General features: G+C 37.1%; 1 protein-coding gene across 10 annotated transcripts in view; it reads left to right on the plus strand.

The window, feature by feature from the left end:
* HNRNPC (heterogeneous nuclear ribonucleoprotein C) overlaps positions 1–12,271 on the plus strand; it is a 54,286-nt gene that overhangs the window by 3,841 nt on the left and 38,174 nt on the right. For 5 of the 10 annotated variants that reach the window (XM_040620677.1, XM_008711127.2, XM_008711128.2 and 2 more), the window contains one exon: positions 1,429–1,454. The exons of 1 other annotated variant lie outside the window; for it this stretch is intronic. The gene's annotated coding sequence lies outside the window, so the exon portion shown is untranslated. Of the gene's footprint in view, positions 1–934; positions 1,099–1,428; positions 1,455–1,573; positions 2,174–12,271 lie in introns of those variants that run through there. 4 more of the 10 variants (XM_040620680.1, XM_040620679.1, XM_040620683.1 and 1 more) reach the window with 3 other exon arrangements.

Consider the following 12,271-nt stretch of genomic DNA (forward strand, 5'->3'; position numbering starts at 1 on the left):
GAAGTGAGCTCTGCACCCAACATGGGGCTTGAACTCATGGCTGAGATCAAGAGTCACATTCTCTACCAACTGAGCCAGCCAGGTCCCCCTAGTTTACTTATATTTGTAAAGGAGAATAAAACTATCTGAGTATGAAATGAGAGGGCGGTGATCTCCTTATTTTCTTAAAAGACCTACAATCTAATTGCAAATCTTTCAGCTGATAAAACAGCCAGTCTGTCCTGCATGTTGTTACTTTTTAGTGTGGTGTTGTGTGTCAGATTCTTAGAATTCATATCTTGAAATTAGCTATGTATACTAGCTTATAAACAGGCCACAGAAACAAATTCACTAAGGACCATAATTTTCACTTATTTTATGACATTAAATATTCAGTAACTCTAATCTTTTCTCCTTCGTTTGTGGTTTTTCATTCTGTTGCTTGAATGATGAGCTCCCTATTGATTTATTTTTATGATGTGCTCCATATTTAAACATCTTTCCCCAGATAGAACCTATCAGGTCTTGTAGTTTGATCACTTACAGGTTTTGAGAATAGATGTCATCTCTAGTATGTATCTTCATGGTAGACCATTCCCCTTCATAATCTTCATATTTGCTCACTTCTTCATCTGTTGGCCTGGTTTTTCTATAATTTCTTTGTCCAAACTGCTGATGATCAAGAGGAATGTTCGAATGTAGATTTTTGATTTTAAGACCCTTGTGGGAATATAGGCATATATTTAGTAAATTTTTGTCACCTACTGATAATTGAAGAATTGTGAAGACAGTCACTGGTAGAGGTGATGGTTCTATAGAGGCTCTCCCATCCCCGTATAATGTTATGCTTTACCAAAATGTGTTACATGCAATGGACAGATGTTTCTGTCTTGGGGGTTTAGGGCACAACATTTCTGAGGAACTCTGACTCAATCTGTCCCTTCTCCTTTCACAGGGCAGCAAGGCGAACCCCATCCCTACTCACTGGAGCTCAGCTTTGATTTTTAACCTCCCTTCCCCACCCTTCCAGAACACACACATTCCCATTCCAAAACTGATTTTATAAAGACATTTTAAACATAATGATGCAACTTGGTCTGCACTACGGCAAATTTACAGGTGTTTTTTTTTTAATTGTTTCCAAAAACGGGACTTGGATTTAAGATGTAATTTTTAAAATTTCTATTTCTATTTTTTCTGCAGCAGTTGGGTTAGAGGAGGAGGAGCCTTTTAGCCTCTCATAAACTGACCTCTCTACTTCCTCGTGTATTTTTAAGATTGATTGATGATGTGGAAAGGGCTTTGCTTGTCTGCTACTGAGAACTTTACCCTTGCGGTTTTTGTGGAAACTGCTTTTGGAAAAAGAAAAGAAATGAACTTTACTGACTTGACATTTTTGCACCTCCCGTTTTTCTAATCTGGGCTATTTTTATTTTTGTTTTTTTACAGTGAGATTTTTTTGATCTTCAGCTACAGTAAGTTATTCCAATTTTTTTTTTACATTTTTCCTGACTTTCCGCTGATTTCCTTTTTATTGTTGTTACTAGTTACTATTATTTATTTATTTATTATTATACTTAATGATGGTGATGATGATGATGATAATGACACTGATGATTTTTAACCGGATTAAAATCGAGTTTTTCTGAATGTTCATAAGAATTTCTCCGGCCTCCTGATTGACTTTGGAGTTTTGCATCTTGGGAGAGAAAGTGAAGGCATTAGCATTTTTAAGTGGATTGATCACATAAACCTTTTCTCTCCCAACCCCACCCTTGCCCTCATCCCCTTCCCCAGGCTCGAAAGAATTTTACTGGCTGTTAAGTCTGTGACCTTATTTTTCCTGATCTTTAACTTAACTGTTTTAGAGCATCTCTGGACGTCTGTATTTTTAATTTTTTATTTTTGTTTTTTTTATTTTTAATCTTTCATTTGTTAAATTTTTAAAATGTGCTGCAATAAAATGTGTGTGGTACTACTTAACACCTATGATGGTGATGGCATTTTCCCAGAAAGCCATTTTCCTCCTGTTTCCCTTGAAATCCCATCCTGCTTTTCCTGTACACTACTACCCCTCACAAACCACAAGCTGCAGCAACATGGATGCCCAGCCTGGAACAGCAGCAGCCAGGATGACCTGGAGCCAGGGGGGCCTTCGGAACAGATGCACACCCTTCCTGGGTGATGGTAAGAGGTGTGAGGTCCACTTGGTTTCATTGCAAAGACTAGGAAATACACCCATTTAAGTCTAGTTGATGCGGTGTAGGTGATAGCTTCTGGAAATATTTGGGTTAAGATTTTGGTGTATCTTGAGATATTTCCCAAAGGATGCCAGCTCAGTTTTTTTATAAGCTAATGGAATTATGAGGTTGTTACTAACTCGGGTTGACTGAAAATTTTTGATAATTGGAAAGAGCAGCTGAAGTTTACATGTACTTCAGAATGAAAATGGTTTTAAATAGCAACAAGACAAGGACATATTAGATGGGTTTTTTTCTTAGATTATTGCAAATTAGTAAAAATTTTCTGTCATTTAGAGTAATTTTCCTTGGGTTTGTGACAATAGTTTTTGATTGTATTCCATTTAGATTATTCTTAGTGAAATTTAACATGAATCAAACCACAAGAAATATGGTATGATATTAAAATGCTATCTCACTGGGAGGGTTTTGTTTTTGTTTTTTAAAAAGGATAGGTAGATTTTTAATTTCAAAAAGCAGTGAAATCTCTTTAACCTGTATCCAAATCAGAAAAGATGTAGGTTGATCTCTTTTTCAGTGATGACTTGTAGCCCGGCAAATGTTGGGGAATTTAATGTGTTCCCAAAAGTAATAGGAAGGAATGAGTACCTAAAGAATTTAGAATTTTAGCAACCTGTAGTATTTTAAGATTTATTCATCCATTTTAGAAGGCGGGACAGAGGGAGAGAGAGTCCCAAGCAGGCTCCGCACTGATTGCAGAGCTCGATCCCACAACCTGAGCGAAAACCGAGAGTTGGACGCCCAGCCGACTGTGACGCTCAGGCACCCCACAACCTGTAGTATTTTACTGACTATAATGGACTATCGTTATAACTCACTTTAGAGTTGCTGTAGTAGTTTTTGAGCTGAGAGAAAAAATGAGATGATTTTTAAAGGCATATTCTGTGATGTGTGTTACTAGGATAAATCACATCTTCCTTACTTGTACTAAAAGAATAAAATCCAGTTAAAGTGAACACTGAAGGCATCCTCAAAGGAAAACAGAATGGGAGAAAGTTATATAAAACGTCCTGAGGTTATCTGGAAGAGGAATGGAAATTTTTATGGGTCCAAGTATTACTGATACCCTCTGTTACATGAAAGCTATTTTTGTCTTACTCTTCTGTCATTGTGTGGCTGCTGTTTACTATAGGTCTGTCCTTGTTAATTCTGCAAATTCTTGTGGGTCATGTTCCTTTGGGGAGATACAAAAAGGTAAGGTAGTTTTTCAGGGACTTAAAACCTTGTGAGGGAGACAGATGAATGAGACTGTCATCCTGTGATTAGAGGTAAACTTAGAACCTATAGAAGCATGTAAAAATGAGTACTTGATTGACTCAAAAGGGCAGGGAATGCTTCTAAGGGAAAGGGAACTGAACTGAACCTTAGAATTAAGGCCAGATTATTAAAAAATTTTAATGCCATGCTATGGAGTTTGTATTTTATCAAAATCTATGTGTGAGCTATTGAAAGGTTCTAAACCAGGGAGTGAGATCAGATTTTCATTTTGGAAATGTCATTCTGATGGTGTGGAAATGGCTTAGAGAAGAATGAGTTTGGAGGTAGGTGATAAGGAAGATAGTAAACTACACAGAAAAATAATGAGCTGGCCTGGTCAAAAGAAGTGGTATGGGAACTTAGAGAGGAGCTGATAAATTTTGGAGGATTTGGTGGTTGCTCTGATAATGAGCAAGGGCCTCAGCATGACTCCCAGGATAGATGTTGGGTAAACAAAGGGAGCAGATTAGGGTAAGAGTAGGAGAAAGCAGTTTAAACAATTAGTCTTTGAGGTGCTTGTGGAACGTTCAAGTAGAGCTGTTTATTCATTAGACATTTGAGTGCTTATTCTGAAAATCACCATTAGGCTGTGGCATAGGGATGAACAGAACATATTGTCCCCCTGTCCTTTTGGGTATTACAGATCATTGGGGGGAGAAAGAGTGACAAAGCGCTTTTTAATCTAGAAGGATAAGAACAGGGATTATAGGGGCGCCTGGGTGGCACAGCGGTTAAGCGTCTGCCTTCGGCTCAGGGCGTGATCCCGGCATTATGGGATCGAGCCCCACATCAGGCTCCTCCACTATGAGCCTGCTTCTTCCTCTCCCACTCCCCCTGCTTGTGTTCCCTCTCTCACTAGCTGTCTCTCTCTGTCAAATAAATAAATAAAATCTTAAAAAAAAAAAACATTATAGAAAGGGAACCAAATTTACAATATGAAGGTAGGAGTCCCCTGTCCTTTTGGGTATTACAGATCATTGAGGGGAGAAAGAGTGACAAAGAGCACTTTATAATCTAGAAGGAAAAGAACAGAGTAAGATGATAGAAAGGGAACCAAATTTACAGTATGGAGGTGGGAGGGTGATGTTAGTGAAGTGACCTTGAATTGATGTTGAAATTAACATCCATGAGAAGTGGATTATCCTACTTGAAAGCACAGGTAATGGGAAATCTTGGCTTCAGAACAAAAAATACTTCTGGAGAATAGTCACCAAGAATGCATAGAATAAGACTTAAGTTGAAAAGATAAGCAGTTAGCAAGCATGGTGTACAGGTCCGTGGAAGGTCCTTATTTAGTATCTGGGTTGTCTTGGGAACAAAAGGAATCTTTTGAAAGGACCTTGGAGAATGCTGAGATAGTTTCTTTGGAATTTCCTTCTGGCTATTGTCTGGGGGAATGTTAAGTAATGAGGACAAAGTTCAAGGAGGACAAAAAATTAGAAGACCTATCAGAGTAGGTCACTGTCTTTTAATCTCATGAAAAAAGTAGTAATCTTAGGCCTGGGGATACTTGCCCAGACTTTTCAGATGAGTTTTTTTGTATGTGTATGAATGAGCAGATGTAATTAGTTTGAAGAGGACAGGTTGATCAGACTATAGGAAACTACTGATTAGTTCTCTAACAACCCATTGGGTAAGACATGATATGATCACTTCCCTATTTGAAAAGAAAAATGAAGTAGACCCTCAATTTTTTCATCTTGAAAGTGATCTGGACACCTTACTGTGTATATGTCCATCATTGTTAATGTTCTTGTAACTTTTTTAATCATCGTAACGTTTGTGTATCATCATTAGCATTTTGGAGATGAGAATATTGAAATACAGTTTTAAAAATTTGCTCAAGGTTAGGCATACCTAATACATGGTAACACACGGATTCAACCCAGGTGATTAAACCTACAGATTTCAACTCTTACTCATACTAGATTGACTGTTCTTTACTTAACATAATGAAGTATTTTTGAAAAACAAATCTTCAGTTGGGCTAAAGTTATCCCCCCCCCCCCAAAAAAGAGACTGCTTTGGACTTGTATTTTTAAAGAGTTTCCAACTAAAAACCATCATTAATATATTTTGTTTTTAATTCTTACCACTTTAAATGGCACGATAAAAGTCCAAGGTAATAAATTAGATTGATGTAGCTTTGTGATAATAGTTTTATAAAATTTTGTAATATGATGTGTCATATTTCAGTGAAGTAAACGCATTTTAAAAGTGAGTTTTAGTTGAAGAAATAAGGTTAAAAAAAAAAAAAAACACATCCCAGAGTGGTGTATTGCCAAATCCAGCAGTCTTTTTTCAATCCTCATCACACTTGACCAGTTGTTGTGATTTAACCAGTTCAGCCACTTTCCTTCTTGAAACTTTTTTTTATATAGTTTCTAGGTTTTTGTTCTGTTTCTGGCTTTTCTTTCTTCCACTTTGTTGGAGTATTGTGTGTTCAGTCCTTCAACTTCTCTTTTTTACTCACAGTCCCTGGGTCATTTCATTCAGTCAGATTATTTTATATACCATCTATAAGCTAATGATTCCCACCCTTGTATCACCAGCCTGGACTTCTTTTGAATGACATGCCAGTCTGTCTAGTTACTGAGCTGGCTACTCCCTTGAATGTTGACTACATCAGTTTAAAAGTCCCAAACTGGGGCTCCTGCTATTCTCTCAAACCGGTAATGCCTGTTTCAGTTAATAAAACTCCAGTTTTTATGTCATAGAGGTCAGACTTCGGTTAGCCATCCTTGTCTTTCTCTTAAACCTCACCTTTGGCCTTGTGGAGTAACCTGTCAGCCCTTCCTTTAAAATACAAGTATTGACCACAGTGCCATGGCTTGGTCCAGTTTCAAGCTGCAGTTGTCTCTTGTGCATTATTGGAAAAGGTTTCCGTTTCTTTTGCTGCTCCCCACCAATGTGAGTAGCTGGATTGGTCCTACTCCATTGTAATGTTTGAAAAATGGATTGCCTGAAGGTGTTGCTTCTTGAAACTCTATAGCTCCCTATTTTCAACGTTAAAATTAAAAATTCACCGTGATTTAACAAAATACCCTATGATCTATTGTGTTCCTCCTCCCTTACGAATAGTATACTTTACAGTATATTCTGCTCTAGCTGCATTGCCTCCTTACTGAGTCTTGCATGCTGGATGGTCCTATCTACGCTTTTTCTTGGAATTTTCTTCCCTGAGACATTCCTAAGTTTAGGTTCCTCATTTCATTTAGGTTCTTAACTCAAAGGTCATGGCCTCACTGAGGTTTTCCCTCACTTAGCCCTTCAAACTTCCCCCTCCCCACTGGATACTCTAGCACTTTGGACCATTGCACATACTATAGAAGTTTATTGTCTGTGTAAAGGTATAGGGAAGTATCTTGAAAGATACGTGCAAAACAACATTGTTAGGATTGGAAGGAAACTTTGTGCTTGAAGAGTAGTATAAATAGCACCACAATATTTTGTTTCTCGTTTCAAGACAAAACTTACATAGATAGGCTTCAACTCCTCTGTGACTGGGTGTAAATGGCTACAGCCTCTGTGGTAGGGGTTTGGTAAACAGTTTTATAGTTAAGTTGAAAAAACTTTAAAATAGGTCTGGCTGTGGTGGAATGAATCAAGTTTTCATTTGAGGGCATAGGTTATTGTGTTTCCTGTGATGGGGCTGTAGACAAAATTTGGACAAACTTTATGATTTTTTTTTTTTTACATGAGTAGGCGTATATAGGCTTTTCCAAAAGTCATTCATACATAACAGCACATCCATTCAAGTAGAAAAAAATTTTTTTACTTCATGTGAACATATTAACATAAAATGAGTAGACATCTGAAAATTTAAATAGGTGCATGCATTGCATACTTTCACAATATCTTACTTAAATAGAACTCAATTTTGGGCCTTTGTGTTCTTCCCGTTTTTCCCTTTTATAAACAATTGAACAGTCTGACAAAATTTTGTAAATACCCTTATTTTTAGATCTGTGTATGCATATATCTCGTACTGTTTTCATTTTACTGTGAAAAATTCTGAAACATAAGAGGGCGGAGTATAATCTCTATGAAGTTGTCCAGCTTTAACAGTCTTTGGGTAATCTTGTTTCATCTATACCTGTATCTACCCTCTCTGCTTCACGTTACTTTGAAGTAAATCCTTCATATATTTCATCTGTAGCTGTTTCAGTATGTATTTTTGAAAATAAGGACTTAAAAAACGCAGTCATTGTCACACTGAAAAGTATTTAAGACCCTAAAATACTACCGTGTGGACTGAGAAAGGCATTCTCCAGTTGTGTTTTATTTTTGTGGGAGTATTGGTTTTGTGGGGTGATTGATTTTTGCTTACATGGTTGTTTGTTTTTTTGCTTGGTCCTTTCTGGACTTTGAGAAGTTCTTTTATTAGGGATAAATTTGTTTTTTTTAATTTGAGAGAATCTTGGTGTGTTTATTCTCATTGGTGATAAAATTGAGGTCAGGGTAACAAAAGGTGGGATTTCTGTATATATATTAATTTTACTATTCTCAGACTTAGGTATAATCCTGTGTTCTAGCTGCTTAGGTCTGAGTGATGGAGAATATTGTAAATTTAAGTTGGATTTCCTTATTAAAAATAATTTCCTTATACAAAATTATTTTTCTCTACTGGTCCAAGATCTTTTATTTATAATTCAGAAATTTAAAAATTTATGGAAAATGTTTTCATTAGTTTTACACTTTGGTGACAAGCCAGACCTCAATTGACATGAGATTATCTATAGTCTGTTACATTAAATGACTGATTATGCATATTATTGCAGAAATACTAATATATTTGATTTGACAGATGTGTGCTTCCCCAGATCCCACTGGGGTGTAACACAAAAAAGCACAGTATTATCTTGGTAAAGTCTGAAAAATCTTGAATTTTTCCAAGCACGACTCCATGATAGACTTCAAAAAGTATATTTTGTTGGAACTCAATGAAAGATAATAAAAGAAAAATTAAATCTTGGCAGTAAGTATTATTGACCCTTGCTATTCAGAATATGGTCTGTACTCCAGCAGCAGCAGCAGCAGCAAAACAACATCATCATTGTCGTCGTTGTCGTCATCATCATCATCATTTGGAAGCTTCATAGAAATAATTTCATGCTCTCTCCTAGAACTGTGATTGATGGGTACAGTAAAGAGAGGGACTGGTCTGGACCACTTGCACTCCTTTTTATTGCTTGTTCATGATGTAGAAATTTTGATGGGCTTTCATGCAAGAATTTTTGGTGTTTGGGAGGGAAGTCAAGGATCATGTTATGGCTTATTTTATGTAAATTTGAAATAATACAATGTAAAAAATAACCATTTTATGTGTAAGATTTGAACTAATGACACTCCCCAAATTATAAATAGGATTAAGAATCAAGTAATCTCAATAACATAATAAAAAATTATTATAAAAATATAAATGAAATTTTAAAAAAAGAATCAAGTAACTTCAAACAGGCAGACTGGGTAAATGGTGATACCATTAAGCTAGTAATCAAAATAAATGCCATCCTGAAATAGACGTATTTCGAATTATCAGAGCTTTTAGGCAAATCATATCTGGTATGATGTGACCAGTCTATGTTATTTCTTGGTGGTAAATGATAGCTGAAGAGTAATATTTTTAAAACACTTTGCAGGCCACTGTAGATCTGTGATTATAATACTTGTGAACATTTTTTCCTTTTCTCCAACCTTTTAAAGAAAATATTCAAACATACAAATAACAGTATAATGAATTTCTATATTCCTTCCACCTAGATTGCCATGGTTCCATTTTCTTTCAGTGTTATTTGCTAAACCGTTTAAAGGAAATTTCTGATTTAAGACCCCTAAAATTTAAAGCGTGAATCTCAAGTATAGAGATAGTGTTCTCCTGACCAGGTGTTTATACAGATTAAACTGTGTATTCTCATCACATAGAATTTTAGTTACACTAGCAGTAATAAGTCATTGAATTTTTTTGCTGCTTATTTTTATATATTGCATATGTTCTTGATGTTTAGTTCCCAGTTGAGATTTATTCACCTTATTGAAGTAATTTTGAAATGCCGATTTTAATTCTTTTCCTGTGAAAAGCATTTTTTACATATTTCTTTTTTTTTTTTTTTTTTTTTTTTAAGATTTTACCCATTTATTTGACAGANAGCGAGAGAGGGAACACAAGCAGGGGGAGTGGGAGAGGAAGAAGCAGGCTCCCAGCGGAGGAGCCCGATGTGGGGCTCGATCCCAGAACGCCGGGATCACGCCCTGAGCTGAAGGCAGACGCTTAACGACTGCGCTACCCAGGCGCCCCATACATATTTCTTTTTTTTTTTTTTTTAAAGATTTGAAGAGAGTGAGCGAGAATGAAAACACAAGTGGGGGGAGGGGTGGGGGGGAGAGAGAGAGAAGCAGACTCCCTGCTGAGCAGGGACCTTGAGGCAGGGCGCCATCCTGGGACTCCAGGAACATGAACTGAACCTAAGACAGATGCTTAACTTGACTGAGCCACCCAGGCGCCCCTTAAATATTTCTAATGATTGATACTTGTAGATTTGGGAACTTCTTTTTTTCAAATGGCTTAAAATGTTCCCAAAGTAAACAGGTTTGTCAAAGGGGAGTTTGGCTATGTAGAAGCTGCTCTGATTAAGACTATGATAGGCTTCTAAAATGCTGAGGTTTTCTTCCTTCCTTTCTTTTAAGATTTTATTTATTTATTTGACAGTGTGAGAGAGCACAAGCAGAGGGAGCTGCAGAGGGGGAGGGAGCCCGATGTGATGCAGGGCTCAATCCCAGGACTCTGGGGTCATGACCTCAGCCAAAGGCAGGCACTTAACTGCTTGAGTGACCCAGGCGCCCCCCCCATCTTTTTAAAAAAAGTTTTTATGTAATCTTACGTAATCTTTGCATGCAGCGTGGCTCTGGAACCCACAACCCCAAGATCAAGAGTCACATGCTCTACCAACCCACCCAGCCACATCCCACACCCCCATTTTAAGTCTGATATAACACTCTGAAACAGAGGAATACCATTTAATAACAGCACAGTTGATTATGGAGGTTGAGATTGTAGAGAGAAGTGTCTGTATTTGTTGGGACTACCAATGAGAGACCCCAAGTTTATGAAACCATATCCAGTGAAAAATTTGGTCTACAGATGCCCTTTTTCTTGTTTTATATAGTTTTTTTTTTAAGATTTTATTTATTTATTCGACAGAGATAGAGACAGCCAGCGAGAGAGGGAACACAAGCAGGGGGAGTGGGAGAGGAAGAAGCAGGCTCATAGCGGAGGAGCCTGATGTGGGGCTCGATCCCAGAACTCCAGGATCACGCCCTGAGCCGAAGGCAGATGCTTAACCGCTGTGCCACCCAGGCGCCCCTGTTTTATATAGTTTTGAATTGCTCTTGTGGAAGAGAAGCACTCAATCTTTCCAAATTGTTTAGGGGCTTATAGAAATCTTTGCTGACTCTAGGTGAAGCTGTGTATCAAGTCATTAAATCTCAAGGTAGCATTAAGCTATCTTCACAAAATGAAAAAATTATGAAAGCAGTATGGCTGTTGAGGAAAAATTGAGGGAAAAGTATTTAAAAACTTAATACTACTACATCCTGAGATGTCTTACACTTAATGATTTAGATAACTTGGACAGTTGACCCTTGAACAACACGGTTTTTAACTATATAAGTCCACTTATGTGGGTTTTGGAAAAAAATACACAGTGCTGTATAGTTTCCTTATGATTTTAATAACTTCTTGGTAAGGCTTCCAGTCAGCGGTTTCTGGGGAGTTGAGTTACATGGGATTTATTTTTGACTGCACAGTGGGGAGGTTGGTGCCCCTAGCTCCCTGTGTTGTTCAGGTGTGTGCTCCTTAACATCTTGAACATCTCTTGGCGTCAGTACATTGCCATTTTTAAATAGTTGCCTGTATTTAGTTGGATTGATGTACTGAAGTTGTTCATTTAGCCAGTCCCATATTGTTGTACACACTTTCTAAATATCCACGTCCTTGTTTCCTTAAAACGAGTTCTCAGAAGTGAGATTATTGAGTCAAGAACAATCACAGGACTAAGGCTTTTGATAAAAGTCCAGCTGTCCTGTGAAAATACGGTACCAGTTCATAGAAATAATACGTAAAAGTGACTTGTAATTTAAATGTTTTTCCTTATTTGGTAAGTGAAGTATAGATAATTGGTTTAATTTATATTTCCGTTATAGTGATGTTGAATTTTTAAAAAATCTCCATGGACCTTTAATAATATTTGCTAATAACCTGTTTGCATCCTTGGCCCATTTTTATTTTTTGGTATTTACCAATAATAGTAAATGATGTAGTAATAGCAGCGGCTGCAGCAGCAGTACTTGCTATGTGCCAGGCCAGCGTGTCAGTGTTTTCTGTACTTCACTTATGCCTCATATCTCACCTATGAGACAAGTACTGTCAATGATAACTCCTTTTACAGTTGAAGAATCTGGTTTTTGAAGGGATTGACTTCACAAAGAGTAGTGTACAAGGCTGTCTGACCCCAGAGTCTCAGAGCTCTTAATCGTTAGGTTCTTTTATTTTCATGTGTCTTTGTATACATTACTAAGAACTTAAATTGTGAACAAGTGTGTATTGCAGACATCAGGAGGTTTGTTGGTTTTTTTAGTTTTTTTGTTTTTGTATTTTAGTGTGAGGATGTTCTGAATTTTTATGTTCTATTTAGGAAGTTCTCAGTCACTGTTTTAAGCGAAGTTTGGTCATGGTGGATATGGTTTGAATTTGTGGGGATAGGTATCTTCGTATC

Source organism: Ursus maritimus, unplaced genomic scaffold (genome assembly GCF_017311325.1).
Source record: "Ursus maritimus isolate PB19 unplaced genomic scaffold, ASM1731132v1 scaffold_36, whole genome shotgun sequence".
NCBI classification, from domain to species: domain Eukaryota; kingdom Metazoa; phylum Chordata; class Mammalia; order Carnivora; family Ursidae; genus Ursus; species Ursus maritimus.